At 50.9% G+C, this 10,202-nt stretch overlaps 1 protein-coding gene across 2 annotated transcripts in view; it reads right to left on the reverse strand.

Moving 5' to 3' along the window:
• Positions 1 to 10,202, reverse strand: part of ANKRD54 (ankyrin repeat domain 54) — a 33,498-nt gene that overhangs the window by 12,771 nt on the left and 10,525 nt on the right. The window lies entirely within an intron of this gene.

Here is a 10,202-nt window from a genome sequence, read left to right on the forward strand (position 1 = left end):
TCTTCATTGTTAAGCACAATTATTGGCATAAAAGAGGTTTTCAATACCCATTTTTAGACTGCATTCTAGCCTGGGCAATAAAGCAAGATTCCTCTTCTGTCTCCCTCTTTCTCTTTCTCTTCCTTTCTCTCTTTCATTCATTCTTTCTCTCTTTTCCCCCCACCAAAAAAAAAAAGAAAAAGAAAAAATGAGGCACAGCTAGTACGAAGGCCACATGCTTCTGCAAATCCTCCAAGACTTTTGGAGCCAGATTTCCTCTCTGTCACTGGTAGTCACAGAGTGACCTTGAGCAAGCAAGTTAACCCCATGGGCCTCAGGTCTATCATCTGCAAAGCAAGACTGACTTGTTCTGCCAGCCCCAAGTTATTGCAAATGATTTACAAGGAAGCTCTTTCTCAGCTGGTTACACACATAACCTTATATTTTCCTTCAAAGCAAGTCATTCCCTAATGACTTGCCTAACCGAATTTGGTATTTCCTAAGCAGAAAGCTATCCCCCCTCTAATGGCTAATGGAAAGCTATGCCTTTGTCATTGGAGATATGGTCAAAAATTGGGAGGGATCCAAGATGGCCAATTAGGAGCAGCTCAGGATTACAGCTCCCAGTGAAAGCGCAGAGGGTGAGTGGACACTGCATTTCCAGACGGATTTTTATTGCCCACAGACCAGGAGATTCCCAGGTGGAGGAGCCCCACGGGTCGCCAGCGCAGCTGTTTTGCTGGCGCCCTGGCACGGCGGTTCTCCGCACAAAATACATGGGTCCGGGTGCCGTTTTAGCTGGCGATTGGAGCTCTGGGAAGGCAGAGTTGCCCATTCATCTGATTAAAAAGGGGACTGAAACAGGGAGCCAGGCCAGGAGATTCCCGGGCAAAAAAGTGCCATGAATCTCAGCGCTGTTTCAGCTGGTGCAGTGGGTTGCCACACGGGAAATCATACAGATCCCAGCGCCTTTTCAAGAGGTGACTGGAACACCTGGGAGACAATCGACCATTCAACTAAAAAAAAAAAAAAAAAAAAAAAAAAAAAAAAAAAAAAAAAAAAAAAAAAAAAAAAAAAAAAAAAAAAAAAAAAAAAAAAAAAAAAAAAAAAAAGGCTCTGAGGCAGGAAGCCAGGTGATCAGGCTCAGCTGGTCCCATCCCCACAAAAAAACAACAATCGGAAACGCTCTGGATTAAGAGTTTCACAGCAAGCACAGCTGAACCTGGGACAGTCCAGCTCTGTGGGGGAAGGGCATCCGCCATTACCAAGGCAGTCCACAACTACGGAGGTAGTTTGCCATTGCTGACGCAGCCCACCATTGCAGAGAGAGTCCACCATTATACAGGTGGGCCACCATTACCGAGGGAATTCTAACTACACCCGTATAAACAGGACTGCAGGGAAGTTCACATGGCAGCTGGGCAGAGCCCATGGCAGCTCAGCAAAGCCTCTGCAGGCAGACAGTGACTAGGCTGCCTCCTCGCTGGGCAGGGCAGCCCTGAAAAAAGGCAGCAGCACAACAGAAACTCATAAATAAAGCCCTAACTCCCCAGGACAGAGCACCTGGGGAAAAAAAAAAAAAGAGGGGGAGGTTTATGAGTTCTGCTGCAGCAGACTTAAAACGTACCTGCCCAGCAGCTCTGAATGCAATGGAGCTCACAGCTCAGCACTTGAGCTCCTATAAAGGACAGACTGTCTCCTCAAGCAGCTCCCTGAACCCCGTATATCCAAAGAGTCACCTCATAAAGGAGACCTCTGGCTGACATCTGGCAGGTATCCTTCTGGGACAAAGACAGCAGAAGAAAAAACTGGCAGCAACCCTTACTGTTCTGCAGCCGCTGCAGGTGAGCCCCAGGCAAGCAGGGCCTGGAGTGGAACTCAGCAGTCCTACAGCACAGGGGCCAGACTGTTAGAAGGAAAACTAAGAAACAGAAAGAAATAACTTCATCATCATTGTAAGGCCGGTTGCCTCGCTGGGAGCTCAGACACACCCATTTCTGCACTTGGCACCTAGCCCGCCTTGGAAAACCCCTCTGCACTCAGCACTAAGCTCTGCACTCGGCACCTAGCCCGCCTTGGAAAGCCCCTCTACACTCAACACTGAGCTCTGCACTCGGCACCTAGCCCGCCGTTGGAAAATCCTGCCTACCTACCAACAGCAGCCTGCCCCGACCATGCCCTGTTTCCCCGCAACCAATCAAACACCTTCACTCCCTATAAAACCCCACACCCACAAGAGTCAGGTTTGACTTCCCTGGCCTCTTTTCCCGGGACCACGGAACCTCACCTGGGAGCTGAATAAATTCGCATTTAATCTTTTTGTGCTGGCCTCAGTTTCCTCATTTTAAACTTGGTGATAACTCTTACAAGTGGTGCCAAAACCCGGGAGGAGTTCTAAGACCCCCTCCTGAGGGAAACTGACTCCTCCACCCGAAGCTGGACCAGGGAGCCACTCTGCTGCAAGGTAAGACATCTATTGCCCACGACCTTCCTGCTGCTTGCCCCGTGGACTCCCTGCTCGTAATCGCAGCCGCATCAGGAACTCCTTCCCATCTCGCTGTGGGCCCGGGGCCCTGGCCTCGTCTCGAGGACCTGAGCATAGAGGAGATGTCCCTACACTCTTGTCTTCTCCCTATGAGGGGTTTCCCAGGGTCAAGATTCTGAGGGAGACATCCCCACCTTCTTGAACCCTCTCGTATCCTCCGGTGTTCAGTGGCGCGGCCCAGGACACTGAGCCACTCTTCTGACCATGCCCACAGCAGCGGCCAAGGTTTGGGAAATCAGAAGTCCCTGTTTGCAAACCTGGGCCCTGCCCCACAGCAGGACCAAACCCCCAGCTTTTGCCATTAAAATGTTTACCTCAAACTAGCCCTTTGGCATACAAGCTCCTGTCTAGGAAGTAACTGTACTTTCGGTTTCTCTTCCTAATCCCAAGCGAGTGAGTGAGTGAGTGAGTTTACGTGTAGTCCCACGGCCTGACAGCTACGGGGCTTGTGTGGGCCTCAACCCGCGGTTCCACGGGGACGTCATAAGGCATAACAGTGATTCACCTCAGGAAACTGAAGGTGACCAGGCCCGGGGGTTATACAGGTACACCTTAGCCAAGACGCCCTGAAACATCCCTTTGGGGACGTGGCCGGGAAGGCATTAGACTGGTCTCCCTCTCGGGGGGCACCCACCCTTTGTCCTTTAATCCTATATGTGGTTCTGTCTTTACTGTAAATTTGCTAGCTTCGTTAGGCTCCTACTAGATGATATACAGTGGTCCAGGCCTGCTTCCCTCGAAATAGCAGATATTCTGCAGTGGGTATAACACCTCCCGGTGTCCCCACCTCGCCCTTAGTTAACTACAGAAATATGGGTAATCAGAAATCTCACCCAGACCCCAAGTCGCCACTGGGATGCCTAGCCAAAAATCTACCCAAACTGGGTCTTTCTATAAAAAAGAAAAGGCTACTCTTCCTCTCCACTGTAGCCTGACCACAGTACCCTCTGGGCAACCAGTCTAAATGGCCTCCAGAGGGCACACTCGACTTTAATGTCCTGACAGACCTAGATAACTTTTGCCAAAGGAACAGCAAGTGGGCGGATGTTCCCTACATTCAGGCTTTCTGGCATCTCTGCTCCCACCCCGATCTCTGCTCCTCCTCTAATACTGCCCAGGTACTCCTAGCAAAGAACTCCCCCACACTCCCTCCGGCCCCTTCGCCAACCCCCTCCTCCTCCTTCTCTGACCCCAATCTGACTGAAGAGCTCTCCCTACCCCCTGCCTGACCCACTAATCCCCTGCCTTATGCAGGCCCCCAAACCTCTCCTGCTCCTCCTCTTCCAAGTTCCAACCTGACCTCTCCTGTCAGTGCCCACACTCACTCGCACTGCACTTCCAAAGACAAAACCTCTTTCCTTTGTCCTCTCCGCGAGGTGGGTGGAGTGGAGGGCGTTGTCCGAGTGCAAGTTCCCTTCTCCCTCTCCAATCTGTCGGCCATTGAAAAGCACCTAGGGTCATTCTCCACCAATCCTACTACTTACACCAAAGAATTTCGTTACCTCACCCAGGTGTACGACCTTACCTGGCACGACACCTACATAATCCTGTCCTCCACCCTTACACCAGATAAGCGTGACCGCATTCTTACAGCGGCCCGAACACACGCTGATCAGGTACATCTCACAAACAAATGCCGGTAGGCGTGGCGGCGGTACCTGAGGCCGACCCTAATTGGGACTATCAAACTGGTCAAGATGGCCACCGCCACTGAGACCAAATGCTACAGTGCCTCCTAGCAGGCATGCAAAGCACAGCTCAGAAGGTAATTAATTATGACAAGTTAAGGGAAATAACTCAGGGTCCTGATGAAAACCCAGCCACCTTCCTTAACTGATTAACTAACGTTATGATCCTCCATACCCGGCTGGATCTGGCCTCCCTAGCGGGGGCTACAGTCCTACCACCCACTTCATCTCCTAGTCAGCAGCTGATATAAGGAGGAAACTTAAAAAGCCTGAAGAGGGCCCTCAAGCTCCCATACGGGACCTGGTAAACCTGGCATTTAAAGTTTTTAATGGCCGAGAGGAAAAAGCTGAGGCTACCCGTCAGGCCCAGCTGCAGCAGAAAGTAAGCCTTCAAACCCAGGCTCTTGTAGCAGCCCTGAGGCCGGCAGTCCACTGAGCACCCGGTGGAGGGGGTCCATCGAAACCCTTCCAAAATTCTTTTAGGGCCCCACCTGGGTCCTGCTTTAAATGTGGCCAGGAGGGACACTGGGCATGGCAGTGCCCCTGTCCTCGTCCTCCTCCCGGACCTTGCTCAAGTTGCAAACAAGCTGGACACTGGCAGGTCGACTGCCCATCTCGGACTACAGGCTCAACCCCCGCACCTCTATGTGAGGGGCAAGCCAGTCTGCAGGAAGCAGTCCCTTCGCTTGAACTTCTCGGCCTTGTGAACGACTGACAGAGCCCGGACTCGAGGACCCCCATCACTCTCGCTGAGCCCAGGATAACGCTGCAGGTAGCAGGTAAGTCCATTTCCATCTTAGTGGATACAGGGGCTACTTATTCTGTATTGCCTTCCTACTTAGGACCTAGCATACCTTCCCAGGTTTCAGTCATGGGAATTAATGGAAAGCCTTCCTGTCCTAACCAAACTCATCCCTTAGCCTATGTCCTTGAGGGACATCCCTTCTCCCACTCCTTTCTAATCATACCCTCATGCCCAGTCCCCCTTTTAGGATGAGATATTCTCCAAACCATGGGGGCCACTCTCCAACTCACAGGCCTCCCACACTCAAGCCCATCACCAGCCCACCTCCTCTTGCCACTCTTAACTGACACCACACCCTATCTTAACCCTTCACCTGAACCCCCTATTCCTCCTGAGGCAGTCAATCCCTTGGTATAGGACACCTCCAAGCCCGTAGTGGCCAGACATCACACTCCGGTTAAGATACTTCTAAAAAAATCCTGCCCACTTTCCCTCATGTCCTCAGTTTCCCATCTCAAAAACCCACCGTCAGGGCCTAAAGCCTATCATTACCCGACTCCTAGCCCAAGGACTCCTTATCCCCACCAGTTCCCCCTGTAATGCTCCTATCTTGCTGGTCCAGAAGCCGTCCAGTGACTACCGCCTAGTTCAGGACCTACACCTTATCAACGAGGCAGTGGTACTCCTCCACCCTGCGGTCCCCAACCCATACACCCTATTATCCAGCATTCCCTCCACTACCTCCCATTTTACAGTTCTTGACCTCAAGGATGCCTTCTTTACCATTCCCCTACACCCTGAGTCTTACATTCTCTTTGCCTTCACCTGGACTGATCCAGACACCAACCTGTCGCAACAGCTCACCTGGACAGTCCTGCCCCAGGGATTCAGAGACAGCCCCCGTATTTTTGGACAAGCCTTAGCAGCTGATCTTAGCTCCTGTCCCCTTCAACCCAGTCACCTTCTTCAGTATGTGGATGACCTGTTACTTTGTAGCCCCTCCCTCTCCCTGTCTCAGAAGCACACCGCACACTCTCCTTAACTTTCTGGGATCTCAAGGGTATCAGGTATCTCCCTCCAAGGCACAGTTATCAGTCACCTCGGTAGTCAACTTAGACATTTGCCTCACCCCTACAACTAAAAGCCTAACAACAAATCGCCAAAAGGCACTCCTTTCGCTACAGCCTCCAGAGACGGCTGACCAAATTCTTTCCTTTTTAGGGTTTGTAGGATTCTTCCGCCACTGGATACCTAATTTTGCCTGCCTAGCTAAACCTCTGTATGCAGCTGCTAAAGACACACCCACGGGACCGCCCTCCCATCCTGGGGTAGTAAAGCAGGCTTTTAAAACCCTACAAACAGCCTTATCCACAGCACCCCGGCTCCAACTGCCGGATCTCAGCTGCCCCTTCCATTGGTTCACTGATGCAAAACAGGGGATTGTGGTTGGGGTCTTAACCCAACTCCTGGGTCCCGTGCATCGTCCAGTAGCCTACTTATCGAAACAACTCAACTCCACAGTCAGGGGATGGCAGCCTTGCCTGCAAGCCCTGGGGGCAGCAACAGAACTCACCAACGAATCCCTAAAACTTACCTTAGGCCAGCCCATCTCAGTGTTTTCGCCCCATTGGCTAACCGACCTTCTCTCTCACAAATCTCTCGCTCACCTAGGACCCTCTTGCCTACAGGAATTTCATCTACTCTTTATTGAAAATCCTAGAGTCAACCTTCATCCCACTTCTCCACTCAACCTGGCTACCCTGCTTCCCCTTCCATCCCATTCCCCCTCCCCAGCCCATTCCTGTCCTGAACTAATAGAGGCACTTACTAAACTTCTTCGAGAGGGCTTGTCTGACCTCCCCGTACCTAACCCAGACCTTACCTTTTACGTAGATGGGAGTTCAATAGTGAGAGCTGAGGGGCAGCAAAAAGCAGCCTATGCAGTAGTTACAGATTCAGCCACCCTTGAGGCACGCCACCTCCCCGATGGAACCACATCGCAAAAGGCGGAGCTCATTGCCTTAACCCGAGCTCTTACGTTAGCTCAGGGAAAACGAGCAAATATCTACACTGACTCAAAGTATGCTTTTCTTATTACCCACTGCCACTCTGCCCTCTGGAAAGAGCGGGGATTTCTTACTACAAAAGGGTCCCCCATAATTAATGCTGCCCAAATCTCTGTTCTCCTGCAGGCCCTATCACTGCCCAAAGAAGTTGCCGTCATCTACTGCCGAGGGCACCAGGCCCAGCAGGATGCCGTTTCCCGGGGCAATGCAAGGGCAGATGCGGCAGCAAAATCCTTGACCAGGCTAGCCGCCACTCTGGTCCTGTTCCTCACCACAGCCATGCCACTAGTTTACTCGCCATCAGAAAAACAGGCCGTCATATTAAGGGGAGGAACCGAGTCTAATCAGGGCTGGCTTCTTAAACAACAAGATCGCCCTTCCACGAGAACAAGCCCGTAATATTATTACTGAAATCCACCAGTCCTTACATATAGGGCCTAAGGCGTTACACCGCTTTGTGCAGCCCCTCTTTTTCTCACTAGGTCTACAACAGACTCGAGCAAGTACACAAAGCTTGTGTTACTTGCTCTAAAGTCTCGCCTCAGAGAAGCTTGAAGCCACAGTTTCCTACCCACCAAATGCATGGCAACCTGCCGGCCCAAGACTGGCAAATTGATTTTACTCATATGCCCACTCACAAAAAACTCCGCTACCTCCTAACCTTTGTAGATACCTTTTCTGGATGGATTGAAGCCTTTCCCACCCCCAGGGAAACCGCGGACACGGTGGCCTCCCTCTTGACTCAGGAAATCATCCCTCGTTTCGGCTTATCTGCAAACATCCAGTCAGACAATGGTCCAGCATTTACAGCTCAGGTGGTCCAGCTGGTCGCCAAGTCTCTCAACATCTCCTGGAAACTACACATCCTCTACCACCCTCAGTCACTGGCTAAAGTGGAACGGGCTCATGGCATCCTCAAAGATCATTTAGCCAAACTCATCATCGAGGTAAAACTCTCTTGGCCCACACTCCTGCCCCTTGCCCTGGCCCGGGTCTGAGCCACCCCATGGGGACCAACGGGCCTCAGCCCCTTTGAACTGCTGTATGGATGACCTTTCCTGGTCTCTCATAATCTCCCGGTATAACCACCTCCTCTAGCCTCCTACCTCCCCTACCTCTCTCTCCTCCGCCACTTACTTAGGGAACACGTGGGTCATACTCTCCCCATTGTCCTGGGACCACAGGACCCCCATCCAGCAGCACTCCTCCAGCCAGGTGACAGTGTTCTCCTCCAGGAGCTCAAACCAGGATCTCTACAGCCTACGTGGTCAGGACCCCACATTGTTATCCTAACCACCCCCTACAGCCGCCAAGCTCCTGGGTCATAGCCCATGGTATCATGTATCCCGCCTCAAACTGGCCCCCAAAATGATCAACTGAGATCCAAGCCCTTGGGCCCCACTCGCCTCCGTCTCACCTGCGGCCTCTACCCATCAACTCCTAACCCTTCAAGTCCTCCTCCTAACGATACTTCTAGTGTCCCCTCTTAAGACTAACCCCTACTATGTCTGGCGGTTCTACCTCCAGGAATCTTGGACGGAAGGCCCTACCACTAGAACCCAATACATTGCTGCTATTACATCAATGAAACGGGTCTAGTAGAAGAGAATGTCAGCACTCTCTATTGCCTCCAAGAAGACTTCCGAAGAAAACAAAATGCACCAGGCTGTTCTCTTACCTGGTGGCATTCCTCCATGCTTACCTGGCTGGCTCCTATTATCATCCCCATTATCATTGTTTGTCTTTTGCTAATGCTAACCCCTTTTGTCCTCAGGTTTCTATAAGCTCGTATAAGGGAAATTTCCAGGGTGGCCGTAAACCAGATGCTGCTTCACCACATGTCCAAATCCCAACCGAGGCACCAGCCAACTGACCCTTTCCCCTCACTCCACCCCTATTCAGCAGGAAGTAGCCAGAAAGAAGCAGCGTCCCACATCATCAAAAGGGATGGAATGTAAGGCCGGTTGCCTCGCTGGGAGCTCAGACACGCCCACTTCTGCACTCGGCACCTAGCCCGCCTTGAAAAACCCCTCTGCACTCAGCACTAAGCTCTGCACTCGGCACCTAGCCCGCCTTGGAAAACCCCTCTACACTCAACACTGAGCTCTGCACTCGGCACCTAGCCCGCCGTTGGAAAATCCCGCCTACCTACCAATAGCAGCCAGCCCCGAGATGCCCTGTTTCCCTGCAACCAATCAAACACTTTCACTCCTTATAAAACCCCACCCACAGAAGAGTCAGGTGTGACTTCCCTGGCCTCTTTCCCCGGGAACACGGAACCTTGCCCGGGAGGTGAATAAATTGGCATTTAATCTTTTTGTGCTGGCCTCAGTTTCCTCATTTTAAACTCGGCAATAACCCTTACAATTATCAAACAGGACGTCCACTCAGAGACCCAATCTGAAAGTCAACGACTACAAAGACGACAGGTGGATAAATCCACAAAGATGGGAAGAAACCAGCGCAAAAAGGATGAAAACAACCGAAACCAGAACGCCTCTCCTCCTACAAGGGATCACAACTCCTCACCAGCAAGGGAACAAGGCTGGATGGAGAATGAGTGTGATGAATTCACAGAATCAGGCTTCAGAAGGTGGATAATAAGAAACTTCTGTGAGCTAAAAGAACATGTTCTAACCCAATGCAAAGAAACTAAAAACGTTGAAAAAAGATTTGATGAAATGCTAACGAGAATACACAACTTAGAGAGGAATATAAGTGAATTGATGGAGCTAAAAAACACAACACGAGAACTTCGCGAAGCGTACACAAGTTTCAACAGCCGAATTGACCAAGAAGAAAGGATATCAGAGGTCGAAGATCAACTCAATGAAATAAAACGAGAAGATAAGATTAAAGAAAAAAGGGTAAAAAGGAACGAACAAAGTCTCCAAGAAATCTGGGACTATGTGAAAAGACCTAATCTATGGTTAATAGGTGTACCTGAATGTGACGGAGAGAATGAATCCAAGCTGGAAAACACTCTTCAGGATATTATCCAGGAAAACTTCCCCAACCTAGCAAGGCAGGCCAATATTCAAGTCCAGGAAATACAGAAAACACCACAAAGATGTTCCTCAAGAAGAGCAACCCCAAGGCACATAATTGTCAGATTCACCAGGGTTGAAATGAAGGAGAAAATGCTAAGGGCAGCCAGAGAGAAAGGTCAGGTTACCCAC

The sequence above is a fragment of the Cebus imitator genome, unplaced genomic scaffold (genome assembly GCF_001604975.1).
Source record: "Cebus imitator isolate Cc_AM_T3 unplaced genomic scaffold, Cebus_imitator-1.0 Scaffold404, whole genome shotgun sequence".
Taxonomy (NCBI): domain Eukaryota; kingdom Metazoa; phylum Chordata; class Mammalia; order Primates; family Cebidae; genus Cebus; species Cebus imitator.